This window comes from Rhincodon typus, chromosome 16 (assembly GCF_021869965.1).
Source record: "Rhincodon typus isolate 14 chromosome 16, sRhiTyp1.1, whole genome shotgun sequence".
Classification (NCBI taxonomy): Eukaryota; Metazoa; Chordata; class Chondrichthyes; order Orectolobiformes; family Rhincodontidae; genus Rhincodon; species Rhincodon typus.
In genome coordinates, this window is record NC_063347.1 from 44,296,235 (window position 1) to 44,324,042 (window position 27,808).

The 27,808-nt window shown below is 40.2% G+C and overlaps 1 protein-coding gene across 4 annotated transcripts in view; it reads right to left on the minus strand.

Moving 5' to 3' along the window:
• Positions 1 to 27,808, minus strand: part of LOC109914264 (contactin-4-like) — a 1,378,312-nt gene that overhangs the window by 607,015 nt on the left and 743,489 nt on the right. The gene's annotated exons all lie outside the window — the stretch shown is intronic.

Sequence of the window (27,808 nt, forward strand, 5' to 3'; positions counted from 1 at the left end):
GAGCTTCCATCAGTAATTGGAAAAAGGTGGATATTACTTAGTTTTTGAGCAAGGGGTAGGTCGGTGGGATATTGACAAAAGTAAGGTCTATGATGTGGTAGAAAAGATTGAATGAGATAAGAACACGAGAAATAGAACCAGGAAGAGTCCATTCAGTCCTTTTAACCTGCTCTGCTATTCAGTGAGATCATGGGCAACCTTCAACCAGAATAGCATTTTCCTGCATTACCTCTATATCCCTTGTTTTGTTTTTAAATAGGTAGAAATTCGTCTCAGTCTTGGACATCCAATGACTAAGCCTTTAAAGCATACTGAGGCACAGAATTCTGAAGATTCTCCACATTGTAAGGGAAGAAATCCATTCTCATTACAGTCCTAAATGACATTCCCCTTATTCTCAGCCTGTGCCCGCTGGTTCTAAACCTTCAGTATGAGGAAATAATGTTCTTGCAACTACCCTATTGAGTATTATAGAAAATTTTCTTTGCTTGAATGAGATCATCTCTCATTCTTCGACACTCGAGAAAAATCTTGCTTCACTACAGAATCCCTTCATCCCAGGAATTAGCTTTGTGAACTTTAGTTGTACTTTCTCCTGGTCAAGTATATCTTCCTGAAGGTAGCGAAACCAAAGCTGCCAGAAAATAATGCAAGAGTTGATATTCCAGAACAAATAAAGAAACAAAGTAAACAACAATGTGTTTAGAACTATAATGCTGCTGACTAAAAGCAAAATTAAAAGGAAAAGTTAAATATGCAAAGTAAAGGGAAGAAAGTGGGTCTCCTCCACATTGTGAAAACTAAATACAGATTGGGTGAACATTTTGCAGTCTGCAAACATGAACCTGAACATCCAGTGGCCTGTCATTCTAATTCTTTTAAGCTGACTTTTATGTCCTTGGCTTCCTGCACTTTTCCATAAGAATTCAGGGCGGGCTTGGTCCATTGAGCCCCTTGTGTCTGTTCTGTTTGATAAGATCATGTTGATTTGATCATGGCCTCGATTTTCCAGTCTACCAGCTGTAACATTGTTACCCTTGTCAGTCAAGAATGTAACTCTGCCTTAAAAATTAAGAATTCAAGGAGAATTGGAGGTAAAACAAAACCACTAAAAGTGTGTTGAAGGTCTGGAACTCATTGACTGGATAGTAACATCACAAACCCTCAATGTATTAATAAGTACCTGTGTTTGCACTGGAAGTATTGTACCTTATAAGGTCTATGTGTGAAGTAAGTCAAACTAGGCTGGATGGGCCTCTTCTCAGATCACATGGACATGAGGTGTTGAATGCTCTCCTTCTACACTGTAGATTTCATCAGTCCTCACTGCTAAATGTACCTGAGCTCATGAGACAGACCAATGTTCACAGAGTTATTGAAACTTTTTGAAATAATGAACATGCTGAATTCCACTGAACAATAGTCTAAATCTGATGTTTTTGGCTAAGAGAGGGCTGCATGGAGCTGAAGGCATCAGATACCTGCTCTGACTTCAACGCTGTGTCTTCTCTCTGTCTTGTTCATTCCGTGTATTTGGCAAAATAGGAAACTCAATATTAAAGGAACAGCATTAACAAGCAATTATCCCCCTTAATTTGCAACTCATCACTACCTACTGAGAAACTCGCTGCTCGGCAAATAGCTAAAAGACGCAATGAGTTTCTCCCAATGTCAAGATGGATCTTGCCAAACATCTCGCCAATTATGCCACACATCACTTCTTGTGGTCCACACTGCTCAATCCCCAATAACATTCCGTCCAATTATACTAACATCATTAAAGTCAATATTGTAGTTATTTCTGGATTGTGCTATCAGTTTCTTGTCATCCCGTCTCAAAGAAAGGTACACAGGCATTAGAAAACCTGGAAATACATACTCCAACATATGGGTCTCTGCCTTCAGAGAATCTGTGTGTCTCCATTGAAGGATCAAGTCCTGGAGTTGACCGTAAACTTCCTAGTCATTTCCACTGTACAGAATCCCAATGGATCAAAATTTTAATTAAGCTTCAATTTCTATTCAATTATTTTAATTAAATGCTAATTATTTAATGCACATATTAATGTATTATATTACATATGAAACACTTCACGTAAAGACATCAACATTTTTTTCAAGAGTTAATTATCATGAATAAATTAGAGGGCTCCATTTATCGTTTTCTATTGTTCTTTGCAAATTGTATCGCTGAATTATCATAATTATGTTAAAATATTGACTATCGATTTTCAACTTTCATCATCCGATATTAGTACCCAATACCTTTTGTGGACAAATTATCCAATATGAGATTAACAAAAGATAGGTCAAGCTAAAATTACCATTTCATCCAAAAGCCATTGAAACTTAGCCAGGTGTGAAAGAAAAACCCTTGTTTCTTGCCTTGGAATTGAACCTTTCCAGAAGCTGCAATTAGTGGCGTAGAAGTCACCTGCAGATTGGCATCATTAAACTTTTTCAAGGTGAACCAACTTAGGCATACACAAGGGAAACATTTTTCAGGCAAACAGCTTTTTGGCAAAGCAGTAAGAAAATTGAGTTTATAACAACAAAACTGCACAATTGTCTCTTTCTCTGCCTCTCAAAATGCAGTGCCCAGTGATAAAGCACGTTAGATAAACATCTATTCAGGAAGAACTCAAGAATGTATATGGATTCTGCCATTGCTGAGGATGCAAGACATCCAAGAAGCAATCATCATCTTTGGTTAAAATCCAACATCACAAGGGATCTCACTACATTTTTTTTTAGAAAAAGCTGCATATTCTTGACCTTGCTTTTGTGCCACAAAAAGTCTACTTTTTAAACTTCATAGCCATGTTTTTGTGTGCTTGCTACACCATCTTATTGTTTCCTTGGGGGTTACTAAGTAATAAGATTTCTTTTTCTTTCACTCAAGAAAACATGTTAATTGGCTCCTTAACTTTGACTCATGCTACGATTAATTGAGGTAAAATATGACTGTGTGATAGCACGAATTAAAAGCTCAGGAGTGTTTCAAAGAGGAGAACTGATTCATTCATGACAGAATCAGTTAACTAAATGGGCTATTGCACAATGATCTCACATTGGCTACTGTCACATTACTGTAGTTCATTTTTTCAGCTATAGTCCTAGTCTCACATTTGATCTACCTTGCCAAACAAATCATGTTTTCTCAGGATTTACATATACAGCTATGTCCATTTCATATATTAAGCTGAGACATGGAGCCAGAACTGTGATGTTTCTCTCATTACATAAAAAGATTCCTTTCCTGTAGATAATATACCATTGATGGAGCAGAGTCACTTTCACAGTCTTATTTGACCATGTTAGAACTCACTTTAGATAAAGGTGCATCTTGGAAGGGAATAAAATATCCTCTGGGTGCAGTCGGCTTTTTAATTAGCAACCAACGACGACACTTTCATATTTAATGGTTGTCACAGAAAATTATGAAATCTGTCAAAAGTATGCGGATTTATAAGAGAGAAGAATTGGTGGGGGAAATGTGCTGACACTGCAATCATACTGATGTTTAGTAGAGGGAGATCACAGAGTTTTGAAGTGACTATAATAGTCAGACCAATTAACAATAACTTTGGGGCGAGGAATAAACCATTTCTTCCAATGTTAGCTGTTTTTGCACTTTCAGAGCAAAATGCAGTTTTCATGTCATCTAATGTATGACACACTCTATGCTGTAATGGCAAGTATTGTAACTCCAACTTCATTTCTGAAGAAGGGTCTAGGCCCGAAACGTCAGCTTTCCTGCTCCTCTGATGCTGCTTGGCCTGTTGTGTACATCCAGCTCTACACCTTGTTATCTCTTCTAACTCCAACTGTAGCATTATGAATAAACTGTTTACTAAAACATTTTTCTTGGGAAATTGCAGTGCTTATTTATTGCACATTGTTCTCCAATGCAAAATAACAGTTAAAAATATATTTTACAGTCTTAACTCATAAATAATCATATTTAAGGCAATTCTAATTGTATGCAAATGAAGGAAAGACTATTGTGCAATTTCTTACAAACCCGCAGGCCATGAAACAGTTCACAACTGATGTAAATACTTTCCAAGCAATATAATTTCCTTATAGTGCACAATTAATGAAAGGTTTTGGTAGATTTTCTGAGGTGATGCTCATAGAGTGGGGAGGTAACAGTCCATTTCCAGGTGCATGGTGTCCATCAGAAGATTAAGAGTTATGTCCTCAAGGTTTTGATCATATCACCAGATTGACATGTAAGGCATAAACCTCAGGTCTTATCTGCCTCTTTGATGGAATTAAATGATTCATTGCACTATAGCATTGAACTGTTCTGAAGAAGGGCCAATGGACCTGAAACATTAACTCTGACTTCTCTCCACAGATGCTGCCAGACCTGCTGAGCTTTTCCAGCAATTTCTGTTTTTGTTTCTGATTTCCAACATACTTTCATTTTTTTGTTCTCTAGTAATTAATTTCCTGATTGCTTCTGAGGTCTCCCTGGACTTCAAAAAATTGCTCATCATAAAAAAAAGCCCAGAGCTGAAATGAATACCTGTTGGCTTCATTTTGGAAATATTTAATTTGCTTGCAATGGAATAGAAATGTGTGATATAAAATATTCATCTTTCAGGTTATTGTTTGGCTATATATACTTGAGCTTTTTGAAAAAAAACATAGTTTAAGGAAAATGACACTGGCTACAGTGACAAAGAAGTTGCAATTTTGAAGAACACAACCCACTTGAATGGAATGATGGGCTGATTCTCTTTGTTTTTGGCTACGTGCCAGATGTGTTGAGTTTTCTGGAAGGTTTCTCGCTGTGAGGTTGAGTGAATTTTCCTGCCTTTTTCTATCAACTCACCACATTAACTTCTAACGCCATCCCAATGGCACTCCATATGTCATATTCACTACCCAGCTTATCATGTACCAATCCCAGAACAACTCACTACTGCCAGGATAGCCTAGAACGAACTGACACCCACCATCTTTAGCAGGATGTTGTGCACCTGGATTAGCACCGTCAGTCCAGAGCTGCCCTGGACATGGCGGGCAAGGTGAATCTGAAACCCTGCATGGCAGGCAGGAACCTGCTAGATTGTGTGGTGCACAGGCTGGATGTCGTCTTGCACCAGATTCAGCATTATAGGCCACGACACCAGGTCAAGCCTGCCTGGTCTTAGGCTGCCACCCAGTTCACAGTTGTCTCAGCTACCCGTAAGGAGATGTTCGGTGATATTCTCCATTCCGTCAGAGTAAGTGACGCCATCTTCTCTCAGATACCGCACAAGCACTCCATCCCTGCCACTACACCCACTTTCCAACATCGTTCATGCTCTGTTACTCTCATTGCATGAGGAAAACAGCCCACAATACTGCAGAAAGTGCGAGTGGTGTCCTGCTGGATATTTTCCTCCTCATCCCAAATGCAGAGCACATCCAGACTCTGATCATGTCGTGCAGCTCACTGACCATGTCCAAGTCCCTGGACTGGCATCAGAATGTGCCCTTGACTTAATGTGCCATAATATCCTGACTAAAGGTTCTCTCTCTTGACTGAGACCAGCTTAAATCAATTACATGTTTCCTGGCACAGTGTCTGCACTAAATGGCACAGCAACAATACAGCAATAATGTGGGCCAGGTATCTCTGGCTAAGAGCAATAAGTGTAAAAAGGCAAGGCAAGGTAGAGATGCTATGAGCTTCCAGGTAGACCCAGAGGGTGTGGATGCTATGACAGCAAGCTATGAATAGGCTGGTGATGAAGCCTGGGTGCACGTCTCTGAATGCACAGTGAACTTGCAGTAGAATTACAATGATAGTTGCCTTGGCAGCTCAAAGTGCAGAAGCCCAACCTAAGTGAATCAGAAATGTGCCATGAGGGTTCCTACAGGCTGGTACATGTTGGTACCCATGTCTGTGGATATGGGTGGATATGGCCAGTGCCCAGGGAATATTCCCTGAGATTTTGATGCCTTGTAACCAGCATGGAGGTCCTTTGGAGCTAGCAGTGACCTCAAGTCTCCAGGTACTTGTTCGAACTTCGATGTTGAAAACGGTCAAGAGCTTGTGCAACATGTTTGATGAAATAGGAAGCTGAATAATAAATGAGGCCAGTTGTAGCCTTCATAAAGCATTAAACAAGCTATAACCCCCATTATTTGATAACTCACCACTGCCCAGTGAGAAATTTGCCTTGTTACTTGACAAATACCTAAAAGAATCGGTGCATTCCTCCAAATGCTAAATGAGACTTCACTGGATGACAGACACACTTCTGCCCTAACTCTCATCATAGCCCACACTGTTAAAGCCCCAAAGGATTCCAACCACTGAGTCTTATGCCTTCGGGGAGAGGTCACATGATCCAATTTTGGGGTGGAAAGTTAAATGATTTTAAATACCAGCAATCAGATAGACCAGCTTTAAGTTAATATATTGCTCGCTTTTAAACACTATTATTTTGTTTTCATCTTTGCTTGACTAATCTTTTGCAAATCACTAGTTCTTCATGTGTTAACTTAAGGAACATGGATGATAATTTTCCCATACTGAGCCACTTTTATATAGTCCAATACTTATGATTGATATTAATAAAATTTGGATAATTGGCAATCCCTTTTAAATTTAAGCTTGGCTATGGCAAATGGAGGAGTATGAAATAAATCAGTCCATTCCTCCTAACTTGGTCAGAACAGTAATAACTTCTTTTCTGCTATTTTTAGAGAGCTATTGCATCTTTCTTTTGCCATACATCAGCTGCAGGGATTTGATGGTGAATTGTTCTGCTCAATGAATGAATTTATTTTCAGGGTTTGAGTGAAGATTTGTAGCTCGGGTGTTGGTTGTAGATGTTGGTGTGTTTGCCAAGTTGAGACCTCCCAGTTCGGCAAATTTATTTTGTTCGTTTGTTAAGATTATACACATTCATTGTCTAATGAATATCCTTGAGGTATAGAAAAAATTCTAGGTGTCTCCACAATTTCTGAATCCAGTAATGAAAATGTGGGACAATGTCAAACCTTTCTGGTAATCTCAGCAACTCAACTGCTGCACCAGGCAATTTCACAATGCAAAATATGATAGATGATGGGTATCTTTTCAAAAAAAAAGCAGAATCCTGGAAATACCGAGAAGATCAGGCAGCATTTGTGAATACAGCATCAGAGTTAACTTTCAATAATTTTGCATCACAACTGGTCATCAACCTGAAGTTCAACTTTGTGCATTTCTCCACAAATGCTGTGAGACCTACTGAGTATTATCAGCATTCAGTAACTGAGTACAGTTACGGCTAAGTTCAAGATTTTTCAGGTGGAATACTTTAGTCTAGGTTAGTCGTGAGTATTTGCATTACTGCAGCTGGTTATCCTCCACACATCCTTGTGGAAATTCCCAAAGCCTTGAACCTCTTAGCTACACCTAGGCTCACAGGAATTGATAAATAGATTGAATGTTCATTAAACAAACAGAAAACTTGCATTTGTTTCAATGGTGTGATTTCACAGACAAATAATTATGAGACCATTGGGAAAAAGACTCCCATGAACGTTTGGATCTTCAGCATCAGATGTGGTCTTCGTTTAATATTCATCCAGAAGTTAACACTTTCAGCATTGTAACACTGTCTCCGTAATGCACTGACGTGTTTGCCTAGAACTGAACAAATAACTAGCTTATCTGAAGGGAAGATTGTTACTGCTCACCACAACACCATCTTCATCGAATATATAATTTAATAAAAAACCTGTTCTCATTTCTCTTGTACAATTTCCCTCATTTGCTTAAATTCAGTGCATAATCTGTTATCACAGTAGGACTGCATTAAAGCAATTAAAATAGATTTTACATTATGTCACAACATATGGTTGCTCCAGGATTCCTGTTAAAATGTTTTGAACTGATGAATCAGATCATTTCAACAGGCATTTCAAAGGCCCAAAAGAAGACAAAAACCTAATGTCTTATTATAATGACATAGCATGAATAAACAAGTTGATTGGGGAGCAGAAACATATCTGAAACACCTTAATCATTTCCGACACAATTTCATTATTTGCTGCGTTATCTCAAGCTGTGTTAATAGTTCAGCTACAGGTCAGTAATTGTTTTGGGTCACCTGAAAAGTTTAAGAGGGTGAAAAAATTCCAGGAGCATTTATGAATCAGGATTTGACATTCAATGCAGTAACAATACCCCAAGGGTAAAACAACAAATCACTTCAAAGTCACATCAGCTTGACAGCACTTCCCAGGATCTCAAAACTTGCACTACAAAGGCCCTTCAAGCTCCCATTAAATCAACATGAAAGTGGTGGTATAAAGTGATTTTAGATGTACATCAGCGCAATAGCTGCACAGCAAAACAGAAGTTGGATTTTCTTCTGATTTCTTAAAATAATGAAGCTAGGAGGCAGAAGGCTATCACCCCGCCACCCTTCCAAGCCTCCCCAAAAAAAAGAGTTTCACAGCACAACACAGTGTGGAGCTGGAGGAACACAGCAGGCCAGGCAGCTTCAGAGGAGCAGGAAAGCTGATGTTTCAGTTTTGAAGAAGGATCCCAACCCGAAACGTCAACACTCCTGCTCCTCTGATGCTGCCTGGCCAGCTGTTTTCCTCCAGCTCCACACTGTACTGTCTCTGGCTCCAGCATCTGTAGTTCTTGCTATCTCTGAGTTTCAGAACACACCTGCTTTCTACCGGAGCCGGTATAAACAAATAGTAATTTTTAAACTAGAGAAAGAAAACAAATCAATGCATTTTGAGGAGCATCCCAATTTATAAAATAGTCATTACTTTAGGCAGCAGCTTGCATGTAGAAGAAGTAGACTGATCATTAGTATTCCAGAAACACAGTCTATTTCCCATTTAATTAACAGGTCCCATTAATATTAAAAGGTCATTTAAAATGAATGCAAAACTTTGAAATCTATAACCATCACGTTTTATCTCCAACACTGTTGTGACAGCAATGCACCAACACTGCTAATTTGGTAATTATATGAATTTCCCTGAGCATCATTATAGTACTTATAATAATATCATGACCCACTTGGGAAAGCGCACCGATACTTAAGCCCCTCAACTCTTTGGGTCATCATAAAAGTTACAGGGCTCTTGTGCAATAGTCATGGTGCCTTGCCAGGAATTCAACTCCCACTTCCTCCAAAGGTATGTAATAATATATCTATAAAAGGTTGTTGAGAAAATACCTAAATGTTAAAGATTTACACAAACTCCAAGTGACCTGTATGATAGATGCAGGTTAAAACAGCACCTCATATTTCGCTTGGGAACCCTGCAGCCCAATGGTCTCAATGTGGACTTCATAAGCTTCAAAATCTCCCCACCGCTGACCTCATCCCAAAACCAGCCCAGCTTGTCCCCGCCTCCTTGACCTATCCGCTCGTCCCACTTCACTGACCAACCCCCACCCCAACTTCCTACCTACTAGCCTCATCCCCGCCTCCTTGACCTGTCCGTCTTCCCTCAACTGACCAAACCCCATCCCAACACCCTACCTACACTCATCTTTACTGGCTCCATCCCCACCTCCTTGACCTGTCTGTCTTCTCTCCACCTATCTGCTCCTTTGTCCACCTTCCATCATCGCCTCCCCTGCTCTCTATTTATTTCAGAGCCCCCTTCCCCTCCCCCATTTCTGAAGAAGGGTCCAGACCGGAAGCGTCATCTTTCCTGCTCCTCTGATGCTGCCTGGCCTGCTGTGTTCATCCAGCTCTACACCTTGTTCTATCAATAGAAACCACTGACCAGATTTCTGTACTTAACAAGAGGTTACAATTTATTACAAATAAATCAATTCCAGCCGTAGACAAACAGAACTGCAGATTATCAACATATAACTCTACTAACAAATTATAGCCCCTTCTTAAACCCCAACAAACACATGCTACATACCTTGCCCTGTCGTGGTCACATACTCAGGAGCCAGGAAGTTGTTGTCATTATGACCTCTACAACTGAATGCACAAAGCAATCAGTTATCTGCCTTTGGTGAAGCTGGCTCTGCACACAACCACAATGCCTTGGCATCTGAGACACCTTTCTGCATTGCTTGAACAAAGCAGCAGAGTAAATGCAACTCACAAAGACTTCCAAGTAAGGTGTTTTTGAACGGTGCAGCAACTCCCTCCACAGCCCTTGGTTTACAGCATAATCATCTACCCATTTCAGTCCTTAATCCAAAATGCAAAAAATGTGGTTTTTACAGTAAAAGCAACAATATGAAAGAGACAAAGTTAATCAGTGATAAAGGCAAAGTAATCTCCAAATGTCTCCTTTAGTTTTCTTGGCCTACTGAATGGAACAGGTGATGCATGTTAAAGTTTAACTCGCCTTTTTTTAAAAACTAAATTTTCATTCAGTTGCAAGAAATTGAGTTTTAAACATATTTTATAACTGATGGATGAAGTTTCAGAGAACTAAATGGTCCATAGGGATTGTGCTCCAAAGTAAGAGTATCTAATCTATGTGGGTGCCACTTGTCGCTTTTAAAGACGAAGTTTTTTTTTCCCCGTATGGAGACATGTTGGAAATAAATCCATATTTATCCATAACACAAAATGACTGGAAAAAAAATTCCTCTCTTTCCAACTATTCTACCCTCTGATTTAACGACCCTAGCATGGGCCAGATTTGGGATACGGTTCCATAGACAATAACAATCGTGCAATACATGACGACCTGGCTATTTTTGCTCAAAACTCTGATGGGTTGATTTGCTGTGCCCAGACACTGTCTCCATTTATGACTAGAGACATGGATCAGACAACAGGAATTACTTGAATAATTACCCGAAAATGTCACACAGTTTAACCCCTGGTGTAACTCAGAGATTAACCAGTGTGGTTGGACTGAGCATCTCAACCAAGCCAATCCCTTCAGATTTGACATCACCACTCAAGCTCCACCATCAACCAACTATCCCTTGACCTTACTTGACTACCCTTCGCTCACTCGCTGAAAATCATGAGGTCTTTTTAAACTCGCTTGTATGCTGCAGCTGCTGTCAACAAAACATGGCCTGAATCCTCTCCATTTGTCCTTTTCTGTGCTCACTGGTCTGGCTCCATCAAGGATGAACTGGCCCATTTCCAATGTAACCAAGATCGGTTGTCTGAGCTGAAAATGAGCAATAGGTTTGGGGCACCAAATCTTTTGCAGGTGGAGCATTGATGCTGACCAGAAAATCTGGGCAATTGACTTCAGCAAAGGCAGGCATGGATTTAGAAGACAACCACACAAAGACTTTGGAAAGATGGTGGAACATAGTGCATCAGTTTTCAATGCAGAGAGGTCAAGGGTTGGTTTTGAGAAGAAGGGAGTTTTGAAGGAAAGATGAATACAACCTGAAGATTGGGAGTTTTTTAAACATTATCAGCTAACACAAGGGCCAAGAAAGGAATTTGGATGCCCAGTTGTTTGTTGCAAATTGGGTCAAGAGACCAGGAGGTATGTTTTACAGACCAGGTGAGCTTGAAGAGAACATGATGGGATGAAGAAAGGACAGAAACAAAGAAAGGAAGCAAGTACAAAGATAGGTTAGTGGAGAGCCCTGAAGGATATTTCACCTGGTTGGGAAAAAGTAAAAGAAGGAATCAACAGAGTCTCAATCTTCATGACAAACAAATTAATCAGTTCCACCCATTCATTGTTGGAGGTAACAGTGGAGGAGACTGGAAAAGAGGGGTTTAAGAGGATGGCCTCCCATACCTTCCCGCAGAGAAAAACTGGTTAGGAAGGGATAGAGAAGTGGTGCTGTGGGGGGGTTAGTTACATTTGATATAACAAGGTGTAGGGCTGGATGAACACAGCAGGCCAAGCAGTATCAGAGGAGCAGGAAGGCTGACGTTTCGGGCCTAGACCCGATTCCAGGATTTTTCTGAAAGAGTCAGCAGATCTAGTGGTGAATGGTTAAACCAGTTGTCTGCCTTATCTGTTTAAATCTGCATGTCTTGGTCTTAAGGACAAGGGGTTGATGGCCACACAAACTAAAATGACCTCGCTGAAAAAGAGAGTAATGATTTAATTGGCGACTGGGGTGTTGAAGGTGGGGCATAGTTAGACAGATCAGTAACTCGAGAAATGTAATGATGAATGGTAAGCCAAAGCAACTAACATAATCAAAAGCCTATCCCAACCCTTCTAGCTCTCTTGCATTGGTCAGAAGATACAAAAGTTTGAAAACACATACCAACAGATTCAAGAACAGCTTCTTCCCTGCTGTTATTAGACTTTTGAATGGAAGTGGGTAATCAGAGATTATCTTATCTGTGATTGATAAGACAGGAGTAGCGAGACTCTGTGGGTTGTAATATGGTGTGGGGCGGAATTTATATGGCCAACAGTGAGTGTGTGGGTTGTACTTGAATCTCAATCCCAACTTTGGTCTTTGAAGCCTCCACAAAGCAGCCGTGCTGCCCTGTCAGCATCCTAGAGCATGGTCTGTCCCTGATGGGAGATGGAGAGTAAGAAACCATCAAGAGAACTAGGGCCTGCTCCAATGCCCCAGACTGAGTTCAGCCCAGTCTGGAGGCGAGGCCCAATGTGTTCTGGAAGCGAGGCCTGGTGCAGAGTGCAGCTGAGATCCCTGCATGGTCTGCTTGAAAGACTGAATGGTGAACGTTTTATTTCTTTATTTTCTCATCTTTTTCGAAAGATTTTGTACCTATGTACCTTGTACCTGAGATGGCATGAAGGACTATTAATGCTAAATGCTTTACTTCTTTGTTTTTCTAATTTATTCCGAAATTCCCATACCTTTTGTACCTAAGCAATAAGTGGTGACTTCATAAACGTTTCACTGTGCTTATGCGGGTACATGACAATAAAGCTAATTCTAATTCTAAACTCATCCATGCCAGCATTTATTGTCAAAACAAGACTCTTCTCATCCCATTTCATACATTAGCATAATTTTCAATTACTTCTTACTCATGTGGATTTGTAGTTCTTTTTTTAAATTGTGTCTATGCTGTTCACCTCAACTATTCTATACAGAAGTAACTTGCACATTCCTTCCACTCTTTAGATGAGTAAGTCCCTCTAAAATTCTCCATTGGATTTAATGCAGATTATCTTACCGTTTTGTTTTTGGTTTTGGGTGCCTCCACAAGTGAAAATATTTTCTCTACATCTACTCTTCTAAACTTTGATGAAGCACAAGGGCAGTTAATCAGTCTTAGAGATTCTTGTTGAAACATAACCATCATGCAGGATGACAGCTGGATGTCCTCTGCTGTTCATCAAATAGTGGCATTTGAGCTTTTATTTCTGAGTGAGAAAATGGACTTTGGTTTGCTTCATCTTAACAATTCCACCTCTGACTGTTGTGATGGCTCATGTTGCAGCGGGGAAAAGAGTCATACATTTTAATCTGAGGTGACGATCCCTGTAAAAACTTGCCTTCTACAGAAATTGGTATCTGTAAAGCATCTGGCTTCAAATGGATGACCAAGTTGGATTTGAGATAAACAAAAGATGAGTAAAGCGTCAGTAAGAATTTAATTATAGGGATGAGTACATTATTAGTGTGGCTCTGGTCTCTAACTGGATATTGAAAACAATTTAGTTGCAAGATAAAGAATGCCTTGTTTAGCAGCAATTACTGAAAATTTGGGATGCTGGATACATGAGTTTAAACCTATTAACTGCAGGACTCTTACAGTGAGTTGGACTTCTGGGATAGCGAAGCAGAGGAGAGAAAGGAGTTTCAAATACAAGGTTTCAGTTTTTCCAGGAGGAGTCAGTGGTATTGTGTTAATATCATCGGATCCATAATCCAAACACCAAAGATAATGTTTTAAGGACATGGATTCAAACCCCATGGCAGTTGGTGGAATTTAAGTTCAACTAATGATAATAGTCTCAGTAATGGTGTCCAAGAAACTTTCATTATTTGTTGAAGAAAAAAACCTATCTGGCTCACATATGTACTCTCAAGAAAGAAATTTGCCATTCTTAGCATATTTGGTCTACAAGTGTCTGCAAGCCCACAGCAACGTGGCTGATTCTTAATTCCCTCTGAAGTGGTTCAAAGGAAAGAAATGATGCCCTTGCCAGAAATGCTGAGGAACATATTGAGTTAAAGAGCTAGTTACGGCTATGTTGACTTGAAATATTACAATTGTGCAACAGTTGGAAGAGGTTTGAAGGGAAAACCTTTTCAAAGAGTAAGCTGAAGGCCCACGATACCTCAATCCTTACAAAACTCTCCAAAGAAAAAATCTGACCAAGTGGCTAGTTATCATTAAATTTTAATAACGTTATGACTTGAGTTTTGTGGCACAAGTCAAAATTAAGTTAAGACATTTGGTTTCTAAAAATAAGCAATTGTATCCGCTGTATTTTTAATTCACTTAATATGTGAACATTTAAAATGTTTTAGTGAACTTTGAGATTTCATTATTTCAATAAATATCCAGATTTTCAAATACTTAAAATATAAATATTTTGGGCGGCACGGTGGCTCAGTGGTTAGGACTGCTGCCTCACAGTGCCAGGGACCCAGGTTCGATTCCAGACTCGGACGACTGTCTGTGTGGAGTTTCCACATTCTCCCTGTGCCTGCGTGGGTTTCCTCCCACAGTTCAAAGATGTGCAGGGTAGGTGGATTGGCTATGCTAAATTGCCCATTCTGCCCAGGGATGTTTAGGTTCGGTGGGTTAGACATGGGAAATCAGGGGTGGGATAATGGGTCTGGGTGGGATATTCTTCGGAGGGATGGAGTGGACTTGTTGGGCCGAATGGCCTGTTTCCACACGGTAGGGATTTTATGATAAATAAACAGGCTGCTGCGTCTCTAATATGATGGGGCACTGCCTCAGTAGAACACTGAACTATCAAGCTGAATTATGGGAATAAATCTCCACATTGGGGCTTCAAGCCATATTATAACCTCATGGAGAGACTTCAACAACAGAGCTAAGGAAAATAATCTAAAGAAGAGTTCTCCTAATCTTTCAAGCTTCTTGTCACATGATACATCTATAAATCCTTAGGATTCATCGTAATCAAAATGGAAATTACATTTGATTGTCAGGCTTCAGACATTTTTATTGAATGATCTCAAGAGGATTTGATAGGATAGATGCAGGGAAGATGTTTTCTTTTGTGCCAGAAATTAGAAATCAGGGGCACAATTTAAAATCACAACATTGCCCTTTTAAGAGGAAGATAAAGAGATTTTGTTTTTCTCTCACAAAGTCATTAGGATATGGAATTCTCTTCCAGAGAAAACAGTGGAAGCTGTGTCATGCAATTTATTCAAGACCAAGTTAAATGAGTAATCAATCAGCGAGGGAATCAAGGATTATTGTGAGGAGTAGGTGGACGACAGACAGGACAGCAGTGTTGAAACTAAAATCATATCAGTAAGGATTTTGTTGAATTGCAGAACAGACTCAAAAAGATAAGTGGCCAACTCCTGCTCCTAAGCCCAATCTTACAACTCTTGAGCAGCTCTAGTGGATGATCTTGAATAATTTTAGAGGCTGATTTAAACCAATTCTTAAAATGAAAAGGAAGTCCTGTGTGGGATAAAATCAGTGGTGCATTCAACAACACTGCTTTCTTCTCTTGTTGAAGACCATCTTTGTCCCTTATGCCCTTCCCAACAACAATCACAAGACTGGAAACTTTCAGACATTTGTGACATGCTTTAAAAATAATGTCAACCGTGCAAAGAAAATAGCAAACACCCCAAAATAAATAGCTTATTGTTTCGAGATAGCAAGAATTGCAGATACTGGAGTCAGAGACGACACAGTGTGGGGCAGAGGAACACAGCAGGCCAGGCAGCATCAGATGAACAGAAAAGTTGATGTTTTGGGTGTTACATTGTTTTGGTAATGTTAGTCCTCCTCTCCCATTATGTTTCAGTTTCCAATACAGAAAAACGGCAGCATCAGCAACTCACAAAATGTGTATTAAATCCCTGATGATTTTGAGATTCGCATCATTATCCTGTCATTTAAATATTAATCAGGCGCATATCTATGCACCTTGAACAGTGTACAAGGGCATGGAAACATAGGGCTTTCAATTCGGGGAAAGTCACAGCTGCCACTCTTTTAAGAAGGAGCCTGAGGAGTTTTAGAAGCATCTTCACTTAAGCATCTGATTGTGGTTAACAGGCCTTAAAATTGTGCAGTATTTACAATGGATTGTCATGCGGTGGAGATTACTCACGTAAAGCCCACAAGGTAACCTCATGTAGCTTCTAATAGCCCACACTGTGGGACCCAATCAAAAAAGAAATTAAACTAAATTGGAAAAAGAGACCAGGACCATGTGAAGGATTAATGAAACTCTGTGGTATTCTCAAAGCAATTTTTAAAAAATATATGTATTCTTGAGGGGTTATTGCCATTCTATTCACTTGAATCTTTCGGTTTACTTTCATGGAAAAAAAAGTGAACTTGAAGTAAAAGAAACTCAAACTTTTGGAATATTTTATAATCAGTGCTTCAATTATGATGATAGAATAATTAAATAAAAATATCAACTTTATCAATATTAAAGTGAGACTTTGACTAGTGTTATCCTACCTCTTATGCATTTCAAATGAGACAATAAACCAAGACCCTGCCTATCCTCTTAGTTGAATATAAATAATTCTAATACACTGGAAGACAATGCCCAGTGTACTGTATTCATCCCTCAATCAATATCATTAAAAAAAACAGATTATATGATCATGATCACATTTTAGTGAATGTGAACTTAATCTCACAACTTGGTTGCCATCTTCCGTGTTGTACAACATTGACTGTATGAGTTCTCTTGAAGGGTAATCACAAGCTAAAGTTAAAACTTCCACATTGATGAAGCAAAAGAAGGACATGTTCACCATCCAATCATCTCCCTCTGTATCACAATAGCAGTACTGGTGGGATATGAGACAGCAAAACCATCGACTCCACAACTGATGCCCTCAAGTGAATAATTATTGCCCATCTAAAGGCCTCATTCCACTATGACCAGCATTTATCCTTTTTCGCCATCCTTCCCTGGGTGGACATCCCTACTGTTGATATTTAGCCGCTGGCAGAGACAATGACACCCTATACAATTTAGTCTACAGAGTCAGGATAGTGCAAAAAGTAATTCACCCACTGACATCATGCAAACTGTCTGTACAGAAATCCAGTCAGCCTATTTCTACACTCGATCCCTATAGTCCTGCAAGTGCATTTCCTTCAACAACCTATCGAACTTACTTTTGAAATTCGTGATCCATTTTCATCATTCACAAGCTCTGAGTCCTTATTACTCCGTGTGCAAAAGTCTTTCCCTCACATCCCCCGATTTCTTTCACCAAATCGTAAATCCATTCTCTGAGTCCATGCATCATAAGCGAATGCAAACATCTTCTTTTCTTTACTCTTATGCAAATCTGACAGAATTGCGTACAGCTCAGAACCCAGCTTCTCCAACCAAACCTTGCAGCTAAAATTCCTCATTCCCGGAGGTATTGTGCAGGAAGAGGTGATGGTCTAGTGATTTTGTTGGTCGACTATTAATACAGAGACCCAGGTACTGCTCTGAAGCTCCAGGTACAAATCCTGCTGAGGGAGATGGGAGAGTAAATTGGCCAAGTAAAACTTTGAAATCTCAAAACCCACACACCAGACACAGTGCAAACACAGCCAGCCAGGTGCTAATGACATTTGCAAAATGTAAAAGACAACAGTTATTCTAGACAGACATACCCCCAAACAATTACCTGATTGGCCAGAACTATAGAAAGCTCCAGAAAACCACCTAGAAGGTATAAAAACAAGGTTCACCTGCAAATCACTCTCTTGCAACTGCTCTCGGAATATCTGGAATCATTTGAGGCCTTCTGAGGAGACCAGCATGGCAAAAGGCAGAGACCAGCTGACCATCCAGAGAGACAGAGAGAAACACAAAGAAAGCAGCTTTACAAACCCAGAGACAGAACCACACAGAGATCAAATGCATAAATTTACAAGAGACTTGGGAAGTATTGTAACCTCAAGGTGCCAAATAGGATTAGCAATAGTATGTTTAGCATTAAAGACTTTTGTAAATTTGTTCCCAATAAAGTAAAATTGTTTTGCTTTGGTACTGGCTTGTGTTCATATTGATTTGACTGCTTTGGTATTGTGGGACACCTCGACAAATTCTGGTCAGAGTTGTCTAAATTGTTTTGACGAGACAACAATATGACTCCAGATCCAATATGGTTAATTCTTAACTGTCCTTCAAAATGGCCTACCAAGCCACTCAACTGTGTCAATTGCAAGACTGTCTCACAAAAGGAAAGGAATCAGATAGACTATCTGGCACTGGAAAGAACAATGACCAGTGCAGCTCTGTCAACCCGAACAGTTGGGGGCTAGTTCCAAAACTGGGAGATCTGTCTCACCAACTAGTCAAGCGACAAACAAGTCAAGTCATTCTCACAGGATAAGACCTTACCAACAATGCACGAACCAAAACATCACTATCCCTGGATATTTCCTGACTCACCAGAAGGGCAGACTGAGTAGAAGTACCAGCACAGTGACATACAGTTGAGAGGGAATTGCCCTGCAAGACCTCAACATTGACCCAGACCCCACGACGTTTCATCAGATCAGTTCAAATGTGTGCAAGGAAACCTCCTGGTCATGACCACGTACAACATCCCTTGGCTGATGAATCAGTACTCTTCACTTTAAACACCAATTGGACAAAAAAAGGTGGTAAGGATGCAGAACGTACTCTGGGGAGTGGAGTTCCATTTCCACCACCCAGATTGTTTTGGCGGCAGCACCACGACTGCCAGAGCTGGTCAACTCTGAAAGGACGGAACTGCAAGACTGAGTCTGCACTCAGTAGTGAAGGAACCAATTAGATGGAATTGAAGAATTCATTTTACCCTCACCAATCTGCCTCCCACAAATGTATCTGAGGAACCAACAGATCAGATTTAACCTCTGCAGACCTGCCACATCAAGTCGCGTAAGGTAGTGAACAATTGAACAACTCACCCGATGGGATGGCTCCATAAAATATACCCATTATCAATGAGTGGGGAGCCAGCAAATCAGTACAAAAGATAAGGCTGAAACATTAACAAGAATCAACCAGAGTTGATGGGTCGATGATCCACGTCAGCCTCTTCCAGTGGTGCCTAGCATCACAGATGTCAATCTTTTGCCAGTTCAATTCATTCCACATGATATCAAGAAACAACTGGAGACACTAGATACTGAAAAGGCTTTGGGCCCTGACAAAATCCAGCAAGAGCACTGATGATCTGTGGCAAAACTTGCTGCACCTCCAGCCAAGCTGTTTCAGTACAGTTACAACACCGGCATCCACCTGACCATGTGGGGAAATTTGCCTGGGCATGTCGCATACACCAAAAGCAGGACAAATCCAACCTGGACAAATCCAATCCAGACAATTACCATCCCATCAGACTACTCTCAATCATCAGTGATGTGATGGAAGGTGTCATCAATGGTGCTATCAAACAACACACTTGCTTTGCAATAACCTGCTCAGTGACATTCAGTTTGGGTTCTACGCAGGGCCCCTCAGCTCCTGAACTCATTTATCACAGTGGTGAATGGGTATTTATCCGATTAGAGAAAAAGGCAGCATAGCTCTCAGTAAATGCCATAATGAAGGCAACAAATGCGACTTTGCAGAGGCGGAATGGACAAAGCCAACAATGGAGTTCCATACTTCCAGAAGGCTATACAATACCAAGACCTGAAGTAATTGTTAATTAACAAAATGACGTACGTATTTTTTAGACTTCATCTGTACTAAATGGACTGCACCCCAGAGTTAGGAAGGAGACAGCTAAGGAGACAGTCGAGACATTTGTGGTGATTTTTCAGGAATCACCGGATTCAGGGAGGATCACTGATGGAGTTGAGAAGGATAGGGGGGATCTTATTAGATCTTACAGAATACTGAGACGCCTCGATAGAGTGGTTGTGGAGAAGACAATTTCACTAGTAGGAGAGATGAGGACCTGAGGGCACAGCCTTAGGTGAAGGAGTGACCCTTTAGAACTGAGATGAGGAGGAATTTCAGCCACAGTGCGGTGAATGTGCAGAAGTAATTGCCACAGAGGCTGTGGAGGCCAAGTAATGGAGTGCAATGAAGACAGAGATAGATTGATCTTGATTATAAGGGAATCAAGGATTACGGGGAGAAGGCATGAGAATGAGGTTGAGAAACATGTCAGACAAGATCAAAAGGTGGAACAGAATTGATGAGCGAAATGGCCTGATTCTGCTCCTATATCTTATTACAATTTGAGTCAATCTGTAACAATTTCAAGATGCCCTCTCCACAATGTGTTCTCAGCAAGTTCAATAAACTGTAAGATGTCTTGGCATGCTTTGGAAAGAGCAAAACCTGAACTGTGATGTTTACAGGATTAATCATGGACTAAGTAGCCTCGGAGCATTAAGAATTCAATCACATAATGGAGCATATTTAATGGCAGAACTTCAAACTAATGGTCTATGTGTTATGCATCCAACTGATTTTTTTGAAAAATAGTGTTAGAATGAGGCCTCTGTACTTGAACTGATTACCAAATCAATGTATATTGCACCCTATATCCTGAAACAATGTTTATTTCTCACCCAGTCGTAGCAATTCTTTTTAAGAGATAGCTTTACCCCATTTGAGATTGCAGTTAAACCTATACACAAACGTTTTTTGACAGGCTCTGATGTTCTTTTTCTTACTATCCTCCAAATACTTCAGCATTTGGAATTTTAATGCATTCAGCCTTTGATGCATCACATGCACTTTTTGGGTAAGTCAGTCTCCAAATGTTCAATTTGTACAAATCCAATTTATTTCATTGTTTGCATTAAGGTGAAATCCACGGAAAGAGAAGCTTGACAAAGAATCAGCTGAAACTGGATCTTCATTAAACCCTTTGGATTGGGAGCACATCTAAGTAGCCAACTTTGTTAGACTTAACACTTAAAAATGTCTTATGATAGAATGGCACACTTGAGCATCTCAAAGAGTGAAGATGAAGCAAGAGAGTGATAATAGTTGTTTTTGCCTAAACAATGCAGTTTATTGGTGAACAGGATTGGTGAGTATTTCAAGTCAAAGTAAGGTCTTCAGTTTCTGTTCAGGTCTGCAATCTTTCTTGGTCTCTCTTTTGTTGAAAAGTAGCTTCTCAGATTGACTATTGGTAGTGATTCATGAAAAGTTGCAATCAAGTGTAAAGAGTGAAGATTCATCAAGTATGAAGGGCAGGGATATTGGAATGATTAATTAATAACAATTAAAAACTGATAAAAAATGGCAGGTCGAATGGTGTGTTACAACTGCAGTTTGTGAGCCCCGTTGGAACTTCAGCTGAAGAAAGTACAGATCTGAGTTGGGTGCTCAGACATTGTGACACATTATGACAGGGGACAGTTTCCTGGACCATTTAATATGTAGACGAGAGTAGGGATTGCAGTGACAACGAGCAAACTGACCAGGATACAGGGAAGCAATTAAGTTACAGGGAGGATGCAGGAATGTAGTAGTGCTGAAGGACAATATAATTAGGGAAATAGATGCTGTTCTCTGTGTGAGTTGTGAAGGTTGTAATGCCTGCTGGTGCCAGAGTTCAGGACACCTCCTCAATGCTGGAGAGGAACTGGGAGCAAGAAAGGAGCAATCCAGTTATTGTCATCCATCGTAGTGCTAATGATATTGAAAGGACTGCAAAGGAGGGTTTGCTAAATAACTTATAACAGTTCAAAATCAAAGTAAGAAGCAGAGCCTCGAAGGTAAAAGCTCAGAATTACTATCAGAACCAAGGACAAACAGCACAAGATAAATAAAGTCAAGGAGTTAAATGTATGACTCAAAGATGTGTGAGGTAGAAATGGGTTTCAGTTTATGGTACATTGACATCAGTAGGTAGGGGTAGAAGGGAACTGTTCTGGTGGAGCTTTACTTGAACTGTCTGGGATCATTTCCCAGGTGAATCTAATAACAAGGCTGTCGAGAGGGCTTGAAAACATTTAGATGTGTGGTTCTGGACATGGGGATACATAGGCTCACAAAGAGAAAGAGATGGCCGAATTGCAGTGTAGCTACTTAGATAATGATACCAAGTGTTGAACAGGAAGGGGACAGAGGGCAAAATCATCAAAAACAAACAGTAAATGGGTTCAGTGGCAAATCATCGCAACAAAAAAGGCAAAATTAACAGCTCTTTACTGAAACACATGCAGTATTCAGAACAAAACAAATGATTTAAGGAGACAGATCAAGTTTAATAGATGTGATATTGCAACCATTGTGGAGACATGGTTACAAGGAGATTAAACCTGGAAACTAAATAGTCAGCAATATTTGACATTGTGAAAGGACAAGCAGAAAGCAAACAATGGTGGAGTAGCTTTGACAGGTGTAGCCATGAGGAAAAATTCATAAGCTGTATTCCAGATAATTTCTGGAACAATATGTTGTGGATCCAAGCTACTTGGATCTGGTAATGTGTGATGAGGCAAGTTCAATAACTGATTACCAAGTAAAGAATTCCCTAGGGGACAGTGACACTAAGATGGCACAATTTAGCATTCAGCTCGAGTGGGAAACTTGGATAAAACCAATTGTGCTAAACTTAAATAAGGGTTATTACATATGGTCAAGGACAGAGTTGACTGGAGTAGTCTGAGAAAAGAGGTTAGCAGAAAATATACCTGATGACCAATTGCAGATGTTCATGAAAATAGTTCATGACTCACAACAAATGTATGTCCCAGCAAGGAAGGAGGATTCTTGGAAGCAGATCAACCAATCATGATTAACCAAGGAAGTTAAGTATATAATCAAATTGAAAGAAAAGCACAAAATGTAGCCAAGAGCAGTGGCAAGCCAGAGAATTGGAAAAGTTTTAAAAGCTAACAAAAAAAATCAAGATGATAAACTTTGCGGGCAAACCTGCAAGTAATATTAAGATGGAGAGCAAGAGCCTCTTAAAGGAAAAGAGAGGCCAAAATGAACATGCACCCCAAAGCGAATGAGGCTGAGGAATTGGTAATACAAGACAAGGAAATGGAAGAGGAACTGAATAAATATTTTGCATCAGTTTTCATGGTACATGTCACAAATAGTATTACACATTACTATTTAATCACGCGTTTTAAAAAAAAGGGATTGAAATAAATTCCATAAGCTAATGTGGTGAGAGGCCTGTAAATCCCTGGGACCTGAGGGAAATTCAAGGAAGTAACTATTCAGATAGTGGATTCACTGGTAGTCATCATCCAAGAATCTTTGATTCTGGAAAAGTCCCGGAGGACTAGAAAACTGCTAATGTAACACGTTTATTCAAAAAGGAAGACAGACAAAAGAAAAGCTATTTACAGGCCTGTTAGCGTACCATCTGGCATGGAGAAAACATTAGAGTCTATTTTAAAAGATGTAACAGAGCCCTTAAAAACACATACCATAATCAAGTATGAGTCTATAAAATGTGGAGCTGGAGGAGCGCAGCAGGTCAGACAGCATCCGATGAGCAGAAAAGTCAATGTTTTGGGTCAAAATCATCATTCTGAGGAAGTCTTACCAGACCTGAAATGTTAACTCTGATTTTTTTCTTGACAGATGCTGCCAGACCTGAGCTTTTCCAGCAACTTTGTTTCACATTTTATTAACTGTGACTTCCAACAGCTGCAGTCCTTGCTATTTCTATAATCAAGTAGTCACATGGCTTCCTGAAGGGGATCTCATGCCTGACAAATTTACTCGAACTCTTGGATGAGATAACAAGCAGGATAGGTAAAGGAGAATGAGTAGCATATTGCATGGACAGAGTATGTTGGCTAACTCACAGAAGAGAGAGTTGGGATAAAGGGGCAATGAGTAATCAGTGAAGTTTCACAGGGATCGGTGCTGGATCCACAATTAGTGACAATACACCTTAATTACAAGGGTGAGGGAAATGAATGTACTATTGCTAAGTTTGCAGATGACACAAAAATAGATGCGAAGGCAAGGGATGAAGACGATACAGAGGTGCCAGAGAGATATAGACAGGTTAATTGAGTAGTAAAAACTTAGCACAAGAAATAAAGGTCAAGTCACCAAAAGCCAAGCAAACCCTATGGCTGCTGTCTCTCTCTCTCTCTCTCTCTCTTTCGAGTGAAGGGAGAAGTTGAAAAAGAGATAACCTCAGCCACTTTGGGAATTGAACCTACACTGTTGGCATCACTCTGAAGCACTCGGAATCAGTCATCCATCCAACTGAGTTAACCAACCCCTTTTATGCGAAGACGTGAGCTTATGCACTTTGGAAGGAAGAATAGAGGAGCTGAATATTATTTAAACAGAGAAAGATTTCAGAAAACTACAGGAGAGAAGCTCATAAGACCATTAGGCTATTCAACCCATCAAGTCTGTTCCACCATTCGACTATGCCTGATATATTTCTCAACACCATTGTCCTACATTTTCCCTATAACCCCTGATCCTCTTATTAATCAAGAACCTATCTGTCTCTTTCTTAAATACACTTGACGACTTGGCCTCCACAGCCTTCTGCAGCAATGAGTTTCACAGATTCACCATCCTCTGGCTGAGGAAACTCCTCACCTCAGTACTAAAGGGTTGTCTCTTCACTCTGAGCTGTGCCCTCAGGATCCAGCCTCTACTGCTCGTGGAAACATCTTCTCTGTGTCCACTCTGTCTACTCCTTTCAGTATTCTGTAAGTTTCAATCTCGTCCCCACCTTTATCCTTCTAAGCTCAGAGCACAGATCCAGAGTCATTAACCGCTCCTCATATGAAGAACCCTTCATTCCTGGGATTGTTCTTTTAAACCTCCTCGGACCCCCTCCAACACGAGTACACGTCCTTCCTCAGACAATTGCTCACAAAATTCCAGATGTCCAGAGCCTTATATAGCCTCAGCAGTATATCTCTGCTGTTGTATTCTAGCCACGTTGAAATGAATGCTAATATTGCATTTGTCATCCTAACTGCCAAATTAACCTGCATGTTAACCATAAGAGTCCTGAAATAGAAATTGCAAGTCCTTTTGTGCTTCAGATCTTCGAAAACATGCCCATTTAGAAAATAGTTTACATCTCTATTCTTCCTACTCATGTGCATAGCCTTACACTTTGCCACATTGTATTCCATCTGCCACTCCTCTTCCCAGTCTCCTTGCCTGTCCAAGTCATTCTGCAGCCTCCCCACTTCCTCTTGTCCCTCCACCCATCTTGGTGTCATCTGCAAACTTTGCAACAACGCCCTCAATTCCTCAACAATTCGTCTGTCCAGATCATTAATGTATAACGTGAGTAGTTGTGGCCCCAACAAGGACCTCTGTGGAACTCCACTCATCACCAGCTGCTTTGTGGAAAAAGATCCCTTGATTCCTACCCTCTGCTTTCTGTCAGTTTAGTTGTCCCCATGCACATATCACAAATAGCTAGGATCCAAGTTCAACAGGTAATAGAGAAGACAAATGGACTGGTTAAATCTTCAGAAAAGGGTCTAGGCCCGAAACGTCAGCCTTCCTGCTCCTCTGATGCTGCTTGGCCTGCTGTGTTCATCCAGTTCTACACCTTGTTATCTCAGATTCTCCAGCATCTGCAGTTCCTACTATCCAAGAAATGAGTTATACTGCACTGAGAATATCATGAATAGTTTTGGTCCCCTTATCAAAGGAAAGAGCAAGTGCAGAGAAGTTTCATTCAGTTGATTGCGGGAAAGAAGGAATTTCTTAATCAAGATTGATTTGTTAGGTTGGGCTTGTACTTACAGGAGTTCAGGATACTGAGACAAAACCTTATAGAAACGTAGAAAACCCTTAGGGGGCTTGATAGCATAGATGTGGAAGGGTTGTTACCCCTTGGCGGAGCGTCGAAGACCAGATGGAGAGTCTCAGAGCAAGGGGTCACTCATTAAGACAGAAATGAGGAGTAATTTTGTCTCTCTGAGGGTGAAGAATTCACGGAAGTCTATCCCAGGGTTCTGTCAAGACTAAGTTGTTAAGAATGTTCAAGGCTGAGACAGGCAGAGTTTTAAAAATTGAGAATTAAGGGTTATGGGAAATAGACAGAAAAGTAGAGCTGATGATTATCAGATCTGCCTTAATGTTATTGAATGGTGGAACAGTCTCGATGGGCTGAATGGCTACTTCTGCTCGAACATTTTATTGTCATTCACACTGCATCCAAAGTTACCCACCCATCAAACTCACGCACTGAGGTCAAAGTCTAAAATCTATTTAGAATGTCCTATGCTTTGGATGATTCAATGGAAAATTTGTCTGAAAACGATGCAGTGAAGGAATTCTATTGTATGTGTTGGAAACTAATGAGTTCTTTCATCATGTGCCTTTCTTGATGTCCTCGCATATGTCAAAATTGAGGGAAGTTCTTTGTGGACTTTATATCCGTCATATTATGCAGGAGACATGACTTTTCTGCAGATCTTTGTGCAATGGATCTGCTTGTCACATCTTTTAGTTTTTATAGTTATTTCAAAGCCTGCTACAGTCTTTGTACATTGTCATTTGAGATGACTTTTAAGCTATAATGAAAAATGGAGAAGTATCTGCCCAGTTTGGTTGAAGCCTAAAGGAAATATTTCAGTGACTGAGAAAATTTATTTTATTCATTCTGAGGATGTGGGCATCACTGGCCAGGCCAGCACTTATTGCCCATCTTTAATTGCCACAGTCAACCACATCACTGTGGGTCTCGAGTCGCATATAGGCTAGACCAGGTAAGGACAGTAGTTTCTTTCCCTTTCGAACATTAGTGAACCACATGGGTTTTTTTCTGATAATCAACTTGGCTTGCTATTCTGAATTCCACATTTTAATTAAATTCCAATTCCGCCATGGCGGGATTTTAACCAAGGTACCAGAACATGATCTAGGCCTCTGTATCATTACTAAGCTAATAACCCAAGTCGCCATCATCTCCCTTTAATTCATTTATCTTATGAGTGGTATGGGTCATTCGGTGATGGTTTTTAAGAGGAGAACTGCTTTCTTATTTTGTGATGCTGTTGAATTCTTGGACAATCTCAACGCTGGTTGCAGAAGATTGCACTTGCCTATGTAATTTGTTTACAAAGAAATCACTACTCTTCTTTTGACTGCATTCAGCCAATGCGCAGGTCACCTCATGGCCTTCTATATGTGGCATTTTGTGCTATTGTTTGTCAGATTAGGTGAGATAAAGTTTGTCAGTAGACTTTTCAATAGCATAATTTGGTTTCATGTGCTCTTGGCTCATCTCCCACATTCCCATCCCTGAAACTGTGTTGCCAACATCTTAACTCACAGCAAGTCTCATTCCTATTTCACCCCCTACTTTCAAATTTTCATCCTTTTTGTTCAAATCCCTTCATGGTATCAAATCACCCAGCTCTGTGATCTCCTCTCGCCATAACACTCTGTGATACCGACACTCAGCTAATTCAGCTCCCTTATGCATCTCCAATCTTAATTGCTCCATCGTTGTTATCTATGCCCTCAGTTGCTTAGGTCCCAAGCCCTGGAATACTCTTCCTACATCCTTGTGCTTCTCTATCTGTTTTTCATCCTTGAAACCCCTGCTTCAAACATACCTCTTTGATCAAGTTTTGGTCAACTGACCCAACATCTCTTTTGACTCAGCTACATATTTTGTTTAATAACAGTCCAAACAAATATCCCGATAACCGAATAAGCACTGTTCCACTCTAAACTGTGCATGTCTAAAACACGTTCACTGCTTTCTCACATAACGTTTGTCCCCTGCATGCCATAATTCAGTTTCTGCAAAGTAAGTGCCTGAAGAAATCAGAGA